Source organism: Rhinopithecus bieti, unplaced genomic scaffold, assembly GCF_001698545.2.
Source record: "Rhinopithecus bieti isolate Rb0 unplaced genomic scaffold, ASM169854v2 scaffold_38631, whole genome shotgun sequence".
Taxonomy (NCBI): domain Eukaryota; kingdom Metazoa; phylum Chordata; class Mammalia; order Primates; family Cercopithecidae; genus Rhinopithecus; species Rhinopithecus bieti.
In genome coordinates, this window is record NW_016817145.1 from 827222 (window position 1) to 846488 (window position 19267).

General features: G+C 47.3%; 1 protein-coding gene across 5 annotated transcripts in view; it reads left to right on the plus strand.

Annotated features, from left to right (window-relative positions):
- ZHX2 (zinc fingers and homeoboxes 2) overlaps positions 1–19267 on the plus strand; it is a 195835-nt gene that overhangs the window by 68962 nt on the left and 107606 nt on the right. The window lies entirely within an intron of this gene.

Here is a 19267-nt window from a genome sequence, read left to right on the forward strand (position 1 = left end):
AGAGCTTGGAGATGCTCAGAGGCTTCAGAGTGCTCGTTCTTTCAGTTTTGAAAGGGTAGACACACGTAGGTCCTAGACAGTCTCCATCCACACCCTTGAAGGCAGCTGGCAGCTTGGAAGAATCAGCTGATACTGCAATTGGTGTTGAAACTTGACGACACTAGTCCAGGGTCCACTTATGAACCATGCCACCTTCACTGAGCTTCGCATTGCCAAGCTGACCTGCTCTTCTCCCAAGAGAGACTGTGAAGGCAAAAGAGATCATGGATATAAAAGTATCCCTCCAGTCTGGGATCTGGAAAGAACTCTGGAAATCTAGAGGTTTTGATTTACTAATGAGAGAACTGGGGTCCAGAGAGAGGAGGTAACTTGCCTGACGTCGCAGGTGAGTCACGTGAGGAGGGAGGTAGAAGAAGGTCAGGGTGGAGGGAAGACGTCTGGGAATCTTTCTAGGCAGAGCACCCTCATCAGCCTCTAAAACAAAGCACTTGATGACTGCTGTTTCTCGCTGAGTCTCTCTCTCTGTCTCTGTGTGTGTGTGTGTGTGTGTGTGTGTGTGTCTATCTGTCTCACATGCACATTTTTTGGTTTAAACAGCAGAAAGGCAATGACTGCTCTTTACAGGAGAGAATCACGCTCTTTTGCACTGACTACAAGGAAACCCACTGGGCATCATTGAACTTTGCAAGTTAGAACATAAGACATGAAGTAGTAAAGGAAAACACTAAAGAGAATCTGCTGCCCAAACTACCTTTCGTGTGTGGAGCTTGGTGGCCTTACAGTGACCTACTACCCCCGGCGCAACCATATTATCCCTATTATTTTCCACAAATAAACACATTCCCGGTCCCCTGCACCCAAACACACATAGGGCAGAACCAAAACATGGGCTACAAACACAGACAGAAAAGAGAATTGGAGTTTTATTTCTCACCAGCACTGTGACCTTGGGCAAGTTACTTAATGTCTCTGAACTTCAGCTTCCTCATCTGGACAATAATAACACTTCCTAATGTTGTCCTGAGGATTAGCAAAGGTAAAGCATAAAAAGTGCTTAATACAAGGGCCGGCACAGAGTAAGGTTAATAAATGTTATCTGCCGCTGTTGAAAATGTTGGAGACGATATTGAAGATCACATTATTGTCATTTTCATAAGAAAATTAACTCATTTATAATTTTAATGAGATCTCACTAGGCTTCTAGCAATCTTGACTGCATAATTAAAATTTTGGTTTTCTACCCAGGAAAGAACTAATATTGTCCAGGTTTTAAGCACACCCTAGCTGGGCTGTTATCTCTGAAATACTGAGATGCTGTCACGTGGTCTCCAATAATACCTTGTGTATGTAAATATCCTTATATCTGAAAAACATATAAAATTACAAACAATAAAATGTACAGATAAAATGGAACTAGAAAGCATGAAAACAAGAATGTGAACACAAAAGCCCAATTATAAGCGAGGTAGAAGTTAAAGGTGCTGCACTTTGCAGTCTACAAAGTGCTTTTTATGTCCCCACTCCTGGTGGCCCCACAGCCAGCCTGGAAGGTAGACATTACTCTGCCCATTTCACAGGTGAGAAAATCAAGTCTCAGCCAGGTGGCAGGACGAGCATCTGGAGAGTGATAGATGCTGAGTCAGAAAAGATAGGAAAGAGCCACAACACATAGGGCCTGGAGGACTTGGTAGAGCAATTTCGATTTTGTTTGGGGTTCAGTGGAAAGCCTTCAAAGGTTTAAGCAGGAGAGTGCTGCGACCTGATCCACATTTTTAGAAGATCACTGGCCAGAGTGGAGAAGGCAGAAGTAGAGCCAGGGAAGCCACTTGGGAGGCTGCTTTGGAAGTTCCAGGAAGAGATGAGGGTAGTGCCCATGGAGATAAAGTGGATGGATTCAGAGATAGGTAGAGGGTCCAAAGATAGCCTTACTGAGGATTGGATGTAGATGCTGGCAGAGAGAGGAGAAGGCACAGTTTCTCAGTGGTTTGCTGGGTGGTTGATTTAGGACATCATCGTCAGGAGGAACCTGTTAGAGGTTGTGGGAAGGGGAGTTAGGGGATCCTTGCAAATTTGTCAGGTTACAGCGACCTAGGCACACACTTTTGCAAAAAGTCGAGTTCCCCAAACATGCATCCTTCTCTGGTGGAGAGCAGGTCTTATTCTCTTGCTCCTGGGCATTGAATAAATGCTTTTTGTGAACTGTGTGAGCTAGAATGCTGCCGCTGGCTCTGAGAAGCCCTGTATTCCTTCTGCCGCCAGGGAACCAGGGAGCAAGTAATGACCCTTCTCAGAATGTTGGGCCTGATACAAGAAACAAACAAAAACTCCTGATGTCCTACCTTCTAATGTTTCAGACTTTGGGTAACTTTTTCTTTTGCCAGTCTCCATGGCATCTTTCCTCTGCTCATGTTTGAAAGTGATTCTTTTTTTTTTTTTAATGTTATTACTCAGGCCTTAAATAACCTTTGTCCTATGATGGCTTCTGAAAGGATGAAGCCTGGGCTAGTGCAAAAGTAACTGCAGCTTTTGCCACTGAAAGTAATGACAAAACTGCAGTTACTTTTGCACCAACCTATAGAATTACAAGATCAACACCAACAATAGGCATTTGTAGAGTGTCATTCCATTAAAAGACCTCTCTTATGTACATTCCATGATTTTAGCCTTATAAAAATCTGAGGTAAGATAAATGGTGTGTTTAGCTCTATTTGAGAGGCTAAGGAATGTAGCAGCCACGAGCATGTAAACTACAATAACAGCATTATTACATTAAAAGAGTTGAGCTAGATAAGGTACACAGAACAGGGCCTGTAACATGAATGTTAGATGATGTTGTTATTGCTATTAGCCTCCAGATAGAGAAACTGAGGCACGATGAGGCTGTGATGTCCCCACACTCAGTAGTGGAATCAGTTTCAAGCTGTGTTACCAGATGCCACCCTCAGAGGGAATCTATGTTCCAAAGGGACATGCATTTGCACAGGAAGCCTCCTGCCAGGCCTGGGTCCTTGTGAAATTCTTCTTTCCTCAGTGTGAGCTTCCTCGCCTCTCCCCTAGCCAGAAATCTCTGTACTTCTCCTGTCAAATCTGCCTCCCCACTGAGGGGGGTGGAGCCCACTGTCCAGCACTCTACCCTGCCCTCCTCACCCTGCCTTCTGCCCCAGGTGGCCTTCCTCTGCCTGTCACCTTCCAGTCCTCCACCCAGTGACCTTCTCCAACAGGTTTCTCCAATCGGGAGTACCCCGGGCCCTGACAACAGGCACGTGATGTCATTGAGTCAAGGTCCATGGGATGCTGCCTACCTCAAGGGTGGGTCTTGGCAACAGAGGCCTTGCCTTGTACCTTGTCACTCTCCATCCCTATGTGCCAGGCCCAGTGCCAAGCCCAGACCAGGTGCCCTGACACACTGTACAGCTGGCTTCTAAAAAACAACAAAGGTGGTCACCAGAACCCACCTTCACACATGGGGGATGTGCTCATGATGACTGTCCCCTTGGGGAACATGCCCTTTATTCCAAAGCGGGCGCCAGGTCCCAGGGCACCCCAAGTTCCTGGAACTCCTGAGAGTACCTCACCACCACCACCCAGCACCACACTCTCCTCTCTGGTGTTGGCCAGTCTCTGCCCTCTGAAGGTGGCTGCAGTCACGCCTGAGAAACCAGGAGTGTGACTTCCCTTCAGAAATACAGTTGAGAGGAGATGGGTCCTCAGCATAGGAGACCCTTAGATGGTAATGAACCAGCTTTACTCTTTGCCTCATAGTACCACTCTGAAGACAGCTGCAAACATGGCCTTCCAAACTCATCTTAGACAAGGGCCACATCACTGAGGTGAATAAAGGTAGAAGGTCCACTGCAGGGAGCTCTTTCAAACAATGGCTCTTCTTTGGCCAGCTCAGTTGAGAGAGCATGTTTACGTTTTGCCCTCAAAATATATTTTGAGGAATGAATGAGTGAGTGACTATCACGGTGAAACCTCATCACCTCATCACCTTATAACCGAAGTGTGGGTTTGAGAGACAGTGTGTGTGTTGTTGCGTCTCTGTGTGTGTGCGCCTGTAAGAGAGAAGGGCCTCCGAACCAGAGACGGTCTCTTTTTCGGAGGCAGCCCGCAGACCGCAACACCTCTTTTCAGTTGTCACTGAAGAAGGCGAAGAAGGCGGCCGGAGTCAGCCACAACGCTCATTCCTTTGCTGCTTCCTCTCCCCCACAGCCTGCAAATTTGTTTCAGCCCAGTGGCTCCCTCCACTGACCTGAATTTAATTATTTTATTCTTTATAAACGGAACAGTTCCCCCATCCCCTATTTGCAGCCCCCCACCACCCCCCAAATTAACTGACTGCCCCTCATTAAGGGTTTTGAGAAGTCGGTTTTGTGTGGGAAGACGTTTGGGTGCCATTCACAGGCCTTGTTTGCAGGTCCCACTGTCCATCTCTGTTCAAATAATGAAGATTTGACCAGGCAGGGGGTCAGGGAGGATGTTTTGCCTGGATTCCCAATATTTGCTTTTCATCCAGTAAAATATTTTCCTGGGCATTGGTGGGAGAGGAAATGGACAATCGCCGTTTCTTCAGAGAGCAATTTCTAGTCGGCTGGCAGCGGTTCTGAGGCCGCCAGTGCGCCTTGCCCCTGGCACTCCTCCGATCTTGGTCCTCATGGCCAGGGTAGGGCTGGAGCCAAGAGATTTTCAGCATGGATATCATGGAAAGAAGAGGCTGTTTCGGAATCCAAACTCTATGCAATTCCTGAGTGATTGTGATGAGTGCTGAGGTGCCACTGAAACCTGTTTACCGAGGCTGCTACCCACCAGGGTCTCTTCACGGCCATTTGCCTGTGAACTAAAACCACCGGGTTGGATAGAATTCTCAGCAAAGCCCTGAATCCACTTGGTGGCTACCAAGAAGCATGGGATGGCCAGTCAGGGACCTTTCTGGGTTTTTCAAGGTGGAACGGTGAGAATCGATAGTGGGGTGGGCCTCTGGCCTCCCTCTTGGAGGCCCAAGAGAGCCTGGCACTGTCATTCATCAGCTCTGTACCTTGTGGCTCTGAGTCTCCGTTTGCCCGTTGGAGACGTGAAGTTGATGCTGCCTACCTGCGGGGTGAGTGGCTCTGGAGCTGGACATTCCCAGCTCTGCTACTCACTTGCTGTGTGACTTTGGGCAAGTTGCTTACTTCTCTGTGCCTGGTTTTCCTCATTGTATTAGTTTCCTGGGGTTGCTGGAACAAATTAGTACAAACTGGGTGGGTTAAAGCAATAGAAATGTATTCTCTCACAGTTCTGGAAGCTGAAAGTTTGGAATCAAGTGCATGCAAAACCCTATTCCCTCTGAAGGCTCTAGGGAACATCTTTTTTTTTGCCTCTTCCGGCCTCGGGTGCTGCTGGCATTCCTCGTAGCTGCATTTCTCCCATCTCTGCCTCTGTCTTCACGTCACCTTCTCCTGTTCTATCTGTGAGTTTCTCCTCTGGATGTCTCAGGTGGACACTTGCCATTGGATTTAGGGCCTATCAGGATAATCCAAGATGATCTTATCTTGAGATCCTTAACTTAATTACATCTACAAAGATTCTTTTCACATAAGTTCACGTTCACAGGTTCTGAGGACTAGGACATGGACATATCATTAGAGGAACCACAATCAAGCCATTACACTCATCTGTCAAATGAGGATGATATCGGTGCCTACTGTGTTATGGAATTTACATGAGCTAATGTGTCTCATGCCCCGCACACAGCAAGCGTTTGTTCTTTTCATAATCTGTACTGAGCCACAATTTCATAATTACCACCACCATCATCACCATCATCATAATCAACTTTCATTGAGAGACTTTCCAAACTTAACACGTCTAAAATGAACTCTTGACTCTTTCCCAGTCTTCAACAGCTCAGTAAATAGTACCTCTATTAACCCCAATGAACAGGCCAACATCCTGCAAATTATCCATGTTTCTTCTTTTTCTCTCACACTTCATTCCATCCGTAAATCTTGGCTGTTCTGTCTCCAAAACAGATCTCCAACCCAACCACAGCCTCCCAAGACGCCCGTGTTGCACCCCCCAGGTGCCCTGCATGTTTTGATGGTTGTGAGTGACGCCCCTGGATTTATATAGGACACACGTGAGCAGCTACTTCAGTGATGCTGCTTCTCACCGCTTCTACCACTGTCCCCCATTCAAGACACCACTACCGGCCGGGCACAGTGGCTCACGCCTGTAATCTCAGCACTTTAGGAGGCCAAGACGGGCAGATCACCTGAGGTCAGGAGTTCGAGACCAGCCTGGCCAACATAGTGAAACCCGTCTCTACTAAAAATACAAAAACATTAGCCAGGCATGGTGGTGCGCACCTGTAATCCCAGCTACCCAGGAGGCTGAGGCAGAAGAATCGCTTGAGCCCAGGAGGCAGAGATTGCAGTGAACCGAGATTGTGCCACTGCACTCCAGCCTGGGCAACAAAGTGAGACTCTGTCTCAAAAAAAAAAAAAAAAAAGGCCACCACCGCCTCCCACATGAATCATTGCAGTAGCCGTTAGCTGTCCTCTCACCTTCATCTCTTGCTCCCCAACACCCCCTCATCTCCTGCACATACCCATGACTGTCTACTCTCCTTGGAGCTAATTTTTAAAAACATGGATCAGATTTTGTTTCTCCTCTGCCCCAAGCCTCTACTCATTCCCCAGTCTCACTCAGAGCAAAAGCCAAGTCCTCCCAGTAGCCCCCAAGGCCCCACATCCTCACTTGCCCCTCTGTCACTCTGCTGTAGCGCCCGGACCTGGGGCTCACTCTGGGACACAGGTCATGTCATCTGTCTTGGCATTTGCACTGGCTGTGTTCTCAGCCTAGAACACTCTTTTCCCAGCTGTCATTGTGGTCTTCTCCCTCACTGCGCTAGCTGCTCACATGTTTTGCATGGAACTCCCGGCGTGCCATTCACACCCACCAAAACGTGAAGGATGCCTCTGGGGGTGCGACACAGGGGTCCTGGAAGACTGTGATTCAGTTGGAGATCTGTTTTGCGGACAGAATGGCCAAGATTTATGGATGGAATGAAGTGTGAGAGAAAAAGAAGAAAGGTGGATAATTTGTAGGATGTTGGCCTGTTCATTGGGGTTAACAGAGGTATTATTTACTACGCTGTGGAAAACTGGGAAAGAGTCAAGAGTTAATTTTAGACGTGTTAAGTTTGGGCAGTCTCTCAATGAAAGTTGGCTATGATGATGGTGATGATGATTGTGGTGATTATGAAGTTGTGGTCCTGCTTAAAAGATACTGCCTTCAGCAGGCTCTTCCCTCACAATCATAGCTCAAACAGCACCCCATCAATCTCCATCCCTTTATTCTGGTTTTTCTTCAAAGCACTTAGCGCAAGGTCAGATTGTCTGCTTTCCCCATTACACCCAAGCTCCATGAGGTGAAGGACTTTGTTTTGATTCCTCCAGGATCCTCAGTACCTGGCACACATGAGCCACATCATCAACATTTCCTGGATGAGGGCATTATTATGGGCTGAGAACTGGCTTTGTATGCATGACCTCGTATCTCCCAGCAGACATATGAGGTCGGTACTGTAATATCCTTATTCGCCCCAGGCTTGGGGGCTCAGAAAGAGTAAATAAATGTTCCCTGGCTACCCAACTAAGTCAGTGTTAGCAGCAGGATCTGAACCAACTCGTCTTACTCCAGAACCCACTCTCTGAATCACCATCTGTCATGAGGCAGAAATGAAAGACTGTAAGTGAAAGACATTTGGAAATGGAAACGCATTGCGTGAAAGTACCAGAAGGACAGCGGCCGTGCTTGCACGTCTGAGCAGATCCCTCCGAATTGATTTGGTTCTCCTTCCTGTTTAATTTTTTAAATTTTGAGAACTATTTTTGCTGCCTCCTGGATGATACAACTTGAGGTGGTAAGAAAGGTGTCTGCAAAGCGTCGTTCAGTGCCTGTCAGCCTTTGATGGCCCGGAATGCTCTAGAAATGGGGCATACAGGCTGCATGAATGTGTCCATTATGCCAAAAACAGATCAGTTTACTTTTCTGCCTTTAATAAACGTGGCATACTGATTAGAATAAAATATTTCAGTATAGAGGGTGTGCAGAGAGCCTTCATCTGAGTCAAGATTCATTTATTCCCAGCTCTATCACTAAAATACCTTGCGGTTTTAAATAATAGTGACTCTTATTTCTGAATCCTAGAAGGTGCTAGGCACATTCAAAGTGCTTTACACTTATTAACTCATTTAATTCCGCAAACCACTCTTGGAAGTAAGTACTCTTGTTAACACCATGTAATAGTAGTCACCGAGGCACAGAGATACTCAATCACTTAGCCAAAGTTACGCAGCTAATCACTGGCAGACCCAGGATGTGAACTCAGGCAGTCTTTCCTGGGGACAGTTCCTAACCACATTGGTTCCCTATTGTGAACCTTCTCAGCTTCTGTATCTGTAAATTTCAGGGAATGTACTCTGTCATAGTTTCCAGCTTGAAAAAATCCATGCTTTTGAGACTGAGAATCTGGTAGGAGTTTTGAGTCATGGGCGTGAATGCAAAAGGAGAGTAAGAGAACGGGACGAGATGGGGCAGAGCTGAGAATATTACAAAGAAGGGCTAAGCTATGCTTCCTTTCTGTCTAGTTCTTGCTTGAATCTTGCCATGCTGTCATTTGCTACTTTTCTTGCCTCAGTGGTTTGTAAAAAATAAGAGCCCCGGGTGCACATGTCCCCTCATTCACTCTGTGTGGGCAAAGGAAAATGAAGCCCTTATGGTCACCTGGTGTTCTTAACTTTGAAACAGCCTCATATCTCTTACTTAATTCACACAGAAATCCTGTGTGCAGAGCCAAGGATGTGTCCATTTTACAGACAAGGAAATGGAGACAGAGGTTGAGAAAACTGATCTTCCGGTCACATTTACCACTTCCTGCCTCCTACAAGTGCTTCCTGGGTCCTATCCCAGGGTTTTTTTGTACTTTACTGATTTTAACAAATACAGCCTTTGATCACTCTCAGCTACCTCCCACACTGGTGTCATCACTAGGTGAGTTATAAAGACTCACCATCATGATACTATCCATGATTGGGAGCCTTCTATGTGCCAGGAATTTTTCTGGGGGCTTTTCACATTGTATTTCCTTCTGATCCCACAACTCCCCTTTGACATACACAGTGCTATGATGTCCATTGTATAGATGAGGTGAGGTGCTTGAAGCCACATAGCCCCAACCAACACATGCAGACATCACATAGCTAGGAAGTGTGAATCCAGCATCCAAATGCGTTAGCACAGAGCATCCCCTCCCTGGCTAAAGCCTTCTGGAACTCCCAGTCATGCAAGACAATGTCCAAATTCCTCAGTGTTGTGTGCGTGCACCCCTGCAGCCAATGCCCTACCCCTCGAGCTGGCTCCACCTTCCCTCATTTCAGCCACACTCAGCCAGGCTGCTCCTCTCAACCGCGCCCTCACTCTGGACCTCACCCCTCCGCTCCCCTCCTTGGAATTCATACCCTCCCACCCCTCTCTGGCTGGTGATTTCCACCCATCCTTCATGGACCAGGCCAAACACCGCCTTCTCCATGCAACCTCCTCCCACCCGCCATCTCCTCATGCCCTTTTCCCCACCCCACTGTCACCCCTCCCAGGGCACCTGCACCACTTTCCAACAGTCACAGGCACCTAACACAGCCCATACTCCTTGGGATATTGAACAGTGAGGAGCAGGGAATGCCTGCTCCACGTAAGGGCATCTGATGACTTTTTTTTTTTTTTTTTTAACACATCACTCCAGCACAACAAAACATCTTTGTGGCATGTATTTGAACCACAGGCCACCAGCCTGAGGCTCCTGGGAGTGCCTCAGTGAATGGTGTACTTCTCTACATGGTCAAACGGAGCCTCCCAGACCCCTGAGGAGTGGGAAGGGCCACTGGACCAGCTGAGGCATGCTGGGTGGCCCTTGGTCTCCCCTCCTCTCACGGCATGCCTGGTATCTCCTGGACTTCTGATGCAGGGCCACATACCTCTTGAGGAGTGGGAAAAGGGTCTGCACTGTGATGTGGAACCCTGAGTCCTCACCCCCCACACTTGGATTCAAAGCCAAGGACTTGTACGAACGTAGCTTTTCTGGCCCTTGTTTCCATCATCTACAACATGATGGGATAAACTGGGAGCGCTCCAAGGTTGCACCCAGTGGAAGGATTCAGGCACTTCCTTTTTTTTTTTTTTTTTGAGACGGAGTCTCGCTCTGTCGCCCAGGCTGGAGTGCAGTGGCGGGATCTCAGCTCACTGCAAGCTCCGCCTCCCGGGTTCACGCCATTCTCCTGCCTCAGCCTCCCGAGTAGCTGGGACTACAGGCGCCCGCCACCTCGCCCGGCTAGTTTTTTGTATTTTTTAGTAGAGACGGGGTTTCACAGTGTTAGCCAGGATGGTCTCGATCTCCTGACCTCATGATCCGCCCGTCTCGGCCTCCCAAAGTGCTGGGATTACAGGCTTGAGCCACCGCGCCCGGCCAGGCACTTCCTTTATTTCCCTCCTTGTAGATAGGAGCAACTGAGGCCCAGGAGCAGGGGACTTGCTCAGAGCCAACCCAGTTGGAGGTGGGACTGGAGCTCCCACTCTGGCCAGATCTGCAACCCTCCACCTTGCTCCAATGTCCTGCCTTTTCTCCCCCACCTTCCAGTCCCTTGATGCCTCTTTCCTTCCTTCCGCCCTGCCTGTGCTCCTCACCTGTGGGACATGAAGATCAGCCATGCCAAGAGTTGGTCTTGAATCAGAACCAAGATGGCAACTCCCGAGGCACTGGCCACCTGAGTGAACTCACTGTCATTAAGCAGGCAAGACATCCTCTAGCTACCTCCTGTTTGAATCCTATGCATCTTTCAATCCAGCTCCCATGGCACCTCCAACCAGGCGGCCCTTCCAGGGTACCCCACAAGAGACATCATCTTAATAAGCCCTCCCATCCATTGCACTGTATGGTCCCCCTGTTGGCGTTTTCACTTACTTTTAAATACTTGTGTGTACATCATAGCTCCTCTACATGATTTCAAGCTCATTCAAAGCAGTAACCAAATTGCCTCCATTTTCTGATGGAACTCCACTTCAACACCTCATACAGTATTCTAAGTGCTGGATACATATTTGGGGAATAAATATTATCTTCATTCAGAATAAATGGTTGGGTATATAAGCATCCATACATTCCAGGGTCAGACTGGGTTGAATCTTAGCTCTGGCCTCTATGCACCGTGGGACCTTAGTCAAGTTATTTAACACTTTAGTGCCTCTGTTTTCTCACTTGTAAAATAGGGATAATCATAGATAAACAAGATAAAATTGGGAGAAAACACAGCTAGCTGCCTTCTTCTGTATTCTCAGCTACCATGTTGTACATAGGAAGATCCAAATTACAGGAGTTTAATCTCATACCGCTTGAATACTCAGATTTTTGCTAAACATGGCCAGGAAATAAGAGATGTGTAAAAGCAGGGAAGCCAAACCAGCGTCTCTTAAGCACCTAGATGTACCAGAGAGCCGTGAGTGGGGAACATATCCCAATGTTCCCCACTAACTGGGTGGCTCTGTAGATTAAATGGGCCATGCATGTAAATGATGTGCTTAATAGAGTAGCCAGCATAAAGTTGACTCCATATGTGAAGCTGTAACATTTTGGCAATTCTACATACAAGTTTGTGTGTGATTTTTTGAAAATATATTATACCACCTTGCAGTTCAAGTTTGGCTTAAGCTAGCTGCCAAGCCCTTCCCATCCTTACATTTTCTGCAACTGCCTCACATAGGCACTGGCCGGGTCAGAGCGTGCCCCTAGGGCAGGGAAGGGAGAGATGGATTCCCAAATCTCTGTCTTAACTGCCTGCCAGTTTGGGGCTCGTGGCCAGATTAAATGCTCTTACTCAATTCATGTGACTTGACAAATTTGGAATGTGTTAGGGAAAGAGAGTTTTTCCAGCTATGAGTCAGTACATTTATGCACTCACACACACACACACACACACATTTTTTTTCTTTAAAAAAAGTTTAGCGAGAATCATTTATGAGTATGAAGTGGAAACCTCTGGAAATTTTATTTAGACCCAGAAGGCAAGTAGTATTTAAGACATTTAATAAAGGGTTTGAAACAAGATAAAATTGGGAGAAAACACAGCTAGCTGCCTTCTTCTGTATTCTCAGCTACCATGTTGTACATAGGAAGATCCAAATTACAGGAGTTTAATCTCATACCGCTTGAATACTCAGATTTTTGCTAAACATGGCCAGGAAATAAGAGATGTGTAAAAGCAGGGAAGCCAAACCAGCGTCTCTTAAGCACCTAGATGTACCAGAGAGCCATGAGTGGGGAACATATCCCAATTTCAAGAGGCTCTATGGGGGGGAAATGAAACAATTCGATTCAGACAGGCTTGGGTTCAAACCACAGCACCTCACTTTCATAATATTATCTAGTCTCCATCATATTCCATTTTATGGATGACAAAACTGAGGCTCAGAGAAGATCAAATATTTTGTTTCTGGACACAAAGCTCTTATGTGGTAGAAACTGCATTCTAAACTGAGTCTGTCAGTCTCTAACCAAGAATATACTGTCTCCCAATGCTAAAGAAAGTGGTTTCAAATTATTCTTCTTCAGAGTGGAGTTTCCATACCAAGCAGGGAGGCAGACACACCCATTGTCAAAGATGATGTCTGCAGATCCTAACCAGGCACGGCTTTCTGGGAGACCAGTGTCCTCAGCCACTTTCTGACACTTGCCTTTGCTTCCTGCCTTTTAGGGATTATGAAGAACCTGGTTCCCCCAGGTTGATCTTCTCCTTACTGTTTATTTTAAAGAAGGAAACCGCCACCCACCCAGAGGGTTTCTGTTTTCCAGTTCACTCGTATCTCTTTTGTGAGGGCTCGCTTTCACAGACTCCCAATCTTAAGGGAGCTGTGTCTTTCTCTCAGAAACAGGAGCCGTAATCAAAGGTGTATTCATCCGTCTCACACCTGCCAGCAGCCGTGCTGGAGCCAGAGTTCCCTGAGGCCTGGCAGAAGGAGGTGCAGGCCAGGTACCTGGGAGAATTTTTCCCTAAATGAATCCGATCGCCCTATGGTTGCCCTTCTAAAGATCGCGGGGTGCGTGGTGGTGCTTCTCAGATTGCTGGGGGATCTGAAAGGGGCCCAGAGTTGAAAAGGACACTTCCTTCCATCTTATAAATACTTTTGAGGGCCACCATGTTCCGGGAACCACAGACACAGAATCCAACTCTTCAGCGACTTCCCATCACTCACAGGTAAAGACAGAACTTCTTGAAAGGACTCCAAACTCTGGGAAGATCTGGCTCTGCTCTTTCTCTGGCCTTCTCGGCTCCAGCCACTCCGGCAGCTGCCAGTCTCTGGAGTCCACCGTGTCCCTCCCACCACGGCCCACACGTGCCCTTCGCTGCTCGTTCAGCTTTTCTTCCTCTCCCTGCCTGGTGTGCGCTGCCTGTCCTCCAGGTCTCGCTGCAATCTGCTATATCCTCCTGTGCCTCTCTATGCAATCTTGCCACATTGCACGGTGCTTCAGTTAGCACAATAATGTCATTGAAGTCTTTATCTCTAGCCTGACTCTAAGGCCAGGGTTCACCTAATCTCCCCATAGCCTGGCCCCTAGTCAAAGCCCCATAAAGAGTTGTTGAAAGAATGAAGAGACATCAGTGAGCAAAATAGACACTGCCCTTGGCAAGTGACACTGTCACAAACAGAAAAAAAAAAAAAAAAAAGATGCTGCCCTTCCCAATGCTGGACACATACATCTTCCTAGAGTGTCAGTTGTCAAATTGTACTTGACAACTTTGAGGGAGAAATATTTTGAAACAAATACGGGTCAATTCTAGAGTTGAATTCAGTATTCTCATAAACGTCCAAGATGTCAAGCTGTGTCTACACACCCCAGGGCAGTTGGGAACACAGGCTCTTCTGTACTCTTGCGGAATCTCAGTTGAAGTTAGGTTGTGGCTGGAGAAAGAGATGGCCCAGTTTTCCACAACTCCAGTTACATAGCCAATGTTGAAGAGGGTTTGTGGGGAAGAAATGGAGCGATGATTCAGTCAGGCCTGAGTTCAAACCTCCATGTTGAACTTTCTACTCTTATGACTCCGGGCAACATTTTTAATCTCGCAGGTTCAGGCTTACCATCTGTAGAATAGGTATGTGAATGCCTGCACTTCACAGTTGCTGTGAAAAAGGGAGATAAGGCTTAAGACCCAGCCCAGAGCCTCCTGGCACAAAGCATGTGCTCCGGAAGTGGTAGCTGTTATGTGAGCAGTTTTGCAGATGAGCAAATGACATATGCATTTTATTCCATATGACCAGCATTTTCTGCCCTTCTGAATGAAAGGCTATTGTTAGGGACCAAGGTGAAATATTGCCTGGAACAAAGGTCACTGAAGACTGCACTTCCGGCTTGTGGAGTGAGGGCCAAGCTCGGGCTCCACAGAAGTCGCTTATAGCTTTCCACCTTTTTTGAGCTTGACCTTGCTCTTATTTCTGGTCTGGGCTGGCTTCTCCCTCCCGTATGCTCCCTGGCTGCATTCATGCCTTTCCCTCAGTTTGATGCTATCACCTTAGGACATCATGGCCTTTTTCCTAGACCTGGAGCTTCTTACTCATCTGCTAAATGTTTGCTGAATAAGAAGTGGAATGGGATAAACTTCGTAAGAGGGAATGACCCTCGGGGAGGACACTTCTCTTCCACAGACCGTTAAAGTCGTTTCCCTGGTTCTCCCCCTTCTGGTGCCTGGCAATCCAACAGGCTTAAACTAGGCCAAAAGGGAATATGTGGGGACTCATGGGGAAAATGCCACTGGCTTATTTTTCCTTATAGTGATTTTTCTCCATATGACCAGTAATTTCTGGCAAAGGGAGTCCTGAGCCAGGAAGGTTGGAAATGTGTGTGCACGTGGAGCTCAGAGGGCACTAAAAAGCCCTATGATTCAGGTTAATTCATTTTTTTTTCCTTTTTTTTTTGAGACAGAATCTCACTCCATCAGCTAGGCTGGAGTACAGTGGTACAGTCTTGGCTCACTGCAACCTTCGTCTCCCAGGCTCAAGCAATTCTCCTGCCTCAGCCTCCTAAGTAGCTGGGATTACAGGTGTGTGCCACTATGCCCGGCTAATTTTTTTTTTTTTTTTTTTTTTTTTTGAGACAGAGCCTCGCTCCATCGCCTGGGCTAGAGTACAGTGGTACAACCTCGGCTCACTGCAAGCTCCGCCTCCTGGGTTCACGCCATTCTCCTGCGTCAGCCTCCCGAGTAGCTGGGACTTACAGGTGCTTGCCACTGTGCCCGGCTAATTTTTTTTATTTTTTTATTTTTTAGTAGAGATGGGGTTTCACCATGTTGGCCAGGCTGGTCTCAAACTCCTGACCTCAGGTAATCTGCCCACCTCGGTCTCCCAAAGTGCTGGGATTACAGGCATGAGCCATCGTGCCCGGCCCAGTTCGGGTTAACTCCTAATGAGAGCCGCTGCCTTCCAAGTACAGGAACTGTAAGCTCCACTCAGCATGCACTGTGGCCTTGGATTCCCCTCCACAACCCAAGGAGGCAGCTCTGGTTAGAGTCCTGCCCGGCTGAGAAGGAAACCAAGGTCCTGGAAGAGAACTGATTGGCATAAGGACACAGAACACGTGTGTGAGAAGCGGCACCAGACTCGGCCCTGCAAGACTAGCGCTCCTTCCACCATGCTGCTTAGGATCTAGCGGGGTCTAGTGGGGTGATGGTGCAGCACTGGGTTCAAGGATAAAGGGAGAAAACAGAACTGATTAAGTGGGAGTCCTCAGCTCTGAGAATAATTCACTGTGCAGCCCCAGCCAAGTCACTCTGCCCCGTGTGCTCCAGTTTCTGCCTAGTCAAGGATAATAATAGGTGTTGTCAATAACAAGAACACCTAACACCTGCTCACACTCTTCTAAGCCCTTTATATGTATCACCTCCCTCAATCCTGCAGGGGAAGGCGGTGTTAATTAATTAGGGGAAGAGTGAGGCGGATCATTTGAGAGAGGGACTAGCATGGCTAGCTATGTGGCTGTGGAGCATGATGGGTTCAAGAAAGGAGAAGCAGCCAGTGAGCCAGGAACACAGTGGGGGAATGGGGGAGGGGAGGGGAGTGGGGAGAGATGAACAGGCACCAGCCTCGCAGCGCTGCAGAGGCCGTGGGGTGGGGAGCGTGATCTTTGTCTTGACACAGATGAGGAGTCTGTTAGCTGCCCCTGTCTTGCACCCCTTCTTTATACATTGTACCTTCTCCCACTCGGTCTGTTATTTGTCTTTCTCCTTTTTTATGCCATGAGTTTCTTAACAGTAGGGACTGGGTTTTATTTATGTCTATCTGGTGCATAGCACAGAATCAGATATATATGGGTACCCAATGAATTATTGTTAGATATTTAATATACTCAATATTAACATGTTCAATGTTTAATAACTATATATAATATATTTAAGTTCTATATTGACATTAGTACCTGTATCAGTCCATTTTCACACTGCTATAAAGAACTGCCTAAGACTGAGTCATTTATAAAGGAAGAAGGTTTAATTGGCTCACAGTTCAGCATGGCTGGGGAGGCTTCAGGAAGTTTACAATCACGGTGGAAGGGGAAGCAAGGCACCGTCTTCACAAGGTGGCAGGAAGGAGAAGCGCTGAGCGAAGCGGGGAAGAGCTCTTTATAAAACCATCAGATCTCGTGAGAACTCACTCACTATCATGAGAACAGCTTGGGGAAAACCACCCCCATGATTCAGTTACCTCCACCTGGTCTCTCCCTTGACACATGGGGATTGTGGAGATTACAATTCAAGATGAGATTTGGGTGGGGACAGAAAGCCTAACCATATCAGTACCTATAATGTAACTTGCATTATGCAAGCATTTCTGCTACTAAATGATATATGCATTTCTGTAAATCCTTGCATTCTGAAAAATTCAAAAATCACAGAGATTTGGGAGACAATAAGGGTGTAGCGCATGACTCAGTTCATGCAACTCTGTAACAAACCACAATCCTAGTGATGATTATAGCACAGTTACAATGATGTGCTAAATTTTGAATTAAAAATACATTAGTAACTTTAGGACCTGAGTAACCGTAGGGCTATATTTTACAAACCAAAAGGGGAACTTAAAGGCAAGTAGCTAGAGAAGGTTTGAGGCAACCGAGTTATGGAGGCAGGAGTGGACAGATCTTCATCGGAAGTTACAGGTTCAAGAGCAGTTGCAGGCTTTCCTAAAATATATCAGAGAGGGCCGGGCACGGTGGCTCATGCCTGTAATTCCAGTACTTTGGGAGGCTGAGGCAAGCGGATCATGAGGTCGGAGATCGAGACCATCCTGGTCAACATGGTGAAACCCCATCTCTACTAAAAATACAAAAATTAGCCGGGCATGGCAGTGCATGCCTGTAGTCCTAGCTACTCAGGAGGCTGAGGCAGGAGAATTGCTGGAACCTGGGAGGCGGAGGTTGCAGTAAGCCAGGATCGCGCCACTGCACTACAGCCTGGAGACAGAGCGAGACTTCGTCTCAAAAGAAAAAAAAAAAAACTATCAGACAGGAGTGGTCTAACATGGCCTTTGCACAAATATAAGGGAGAAGTGAGCAGCAAACTCTTCTAAGACAGCATAAGGCCACACTGAGCCAAGAGGAAGAACATGGAGTAAGCGGGTATCATGGACAGCATGGAGTCATCTATGGCTTACTACACTCAGCTGTGTCAGGGATCTTTGCATCCAGATGCTGTTACTTGGTGATCCAAAACATTAATGTGCTGGGAACATTTGCCTAAGAGCCAGTACTACTTCCACATTTTATGGACATCATTCCACTGTGTATCTTAACTTAGCTGAACTGTCTTATGGAAGCAAGTGCAGTAGAACGAATGATGTCTAATATAACACATGACTCATTAAGTCGATAATGCCAGCTGCCTAGTTTACATTGAAAAAAGTACTGGTCCTGCACCCTGCATGGGTTGTGGACTGTTTTCCTCTCGGTCTGTGAATCTATTTAGTAAATTCACCTTACAAGCAGAGCATGGAGCAAGAGCATATGGAGTTGGGAGACGCTAATTTAGAGTATCATACATCTACACTGTGATGTCCCCCTCCTCATAAGGAGCAGCTAGACTACACTGGTTGTACCTCTAGACTCAGAGTCAGAGAATAGTCACCCCAGCCTGTCTGATAACTGTGTGACCTCAGGAAAGTCAGTTAACCTCTCTGTTTTCCCAACTGAGAAATAGGGCTAGTGACATGCCCCTTAAAAAGTAAGGAGCTGATTCACTGGTGGATAAAAAGCTCTTTCTAAGCTATGAAGGACTCTGGAGAGTACTGTTCTTCTCGCAGGTCAGTGCCTGGAATGCTCAGGTTAGCTTGTCTCCTGGGGTGCCTCCTCCCGCCGGATGGTTAGTTCTAAAGGACAGTGGACAAAAGCCCTCAACTTCTTGGAATCAAAGTAAATTAATCACTGGGATTAACTGCAGAAGCTTGAATTCCCCTGCAGGAAAGAGGCCCAGAACTTTCAGCTGGGGAATTTTGCTGGCCTTTGACAAAACTGAGGAGGAGGGAAGCCTGTGGCCAGTATTCACTGCCTCCCTCCCTGAGTGCTCTGCCCAATACCCCGAGGCCACCACTCACCTCTAGGACTCCAGTCACCCAACACCCGTGGCTAGGACCCCTCCCTTAGCCACTCCCACAAAGCCAGGTCTGACTGCTCCTTCCCCCAAATAGTGCAGTGGAAAGGAACACAGGCTCTGGAACCATATGAATGTGGCTTTGGATTAGCCCGACCACTCACCAGGTCCACAGTCATGGAGGCCAAGTTGTCACTTCTGGAGCTGGTTTCCCCACGTGGAGAATGGGCTGCAACTTCCTTCCTTCCATGATTAAAAGAATGATACACCAGCACTTTGCAGACTTTAACCTGCCCAGGAGTCACCTGAAGGTCTTGTTAAAATGCAGGCTGCTCTCATACCATAGGGGCTTGGTGGGGCCTGGGACTGTGCGTGTGCAGCAAGCTCCCAGCCAGTGCGATTGCACGGTTGAATAGCAATGCCCCAGATCAGGTGTGTGAGGGACCTGGCGCATCGTAAGTACTCAGTCAACAGAATCTGCCACCTGAAAGTTTTCTTTCCCCCAGCCAAAAGGTTCTCCTTTGAAAACAGGAATGGATGGAAAGATAAAGCTCTGCCCACCTCAGAATTCTCAGGGAAACAAGAAAAAACAAGTTTGGCTTTCA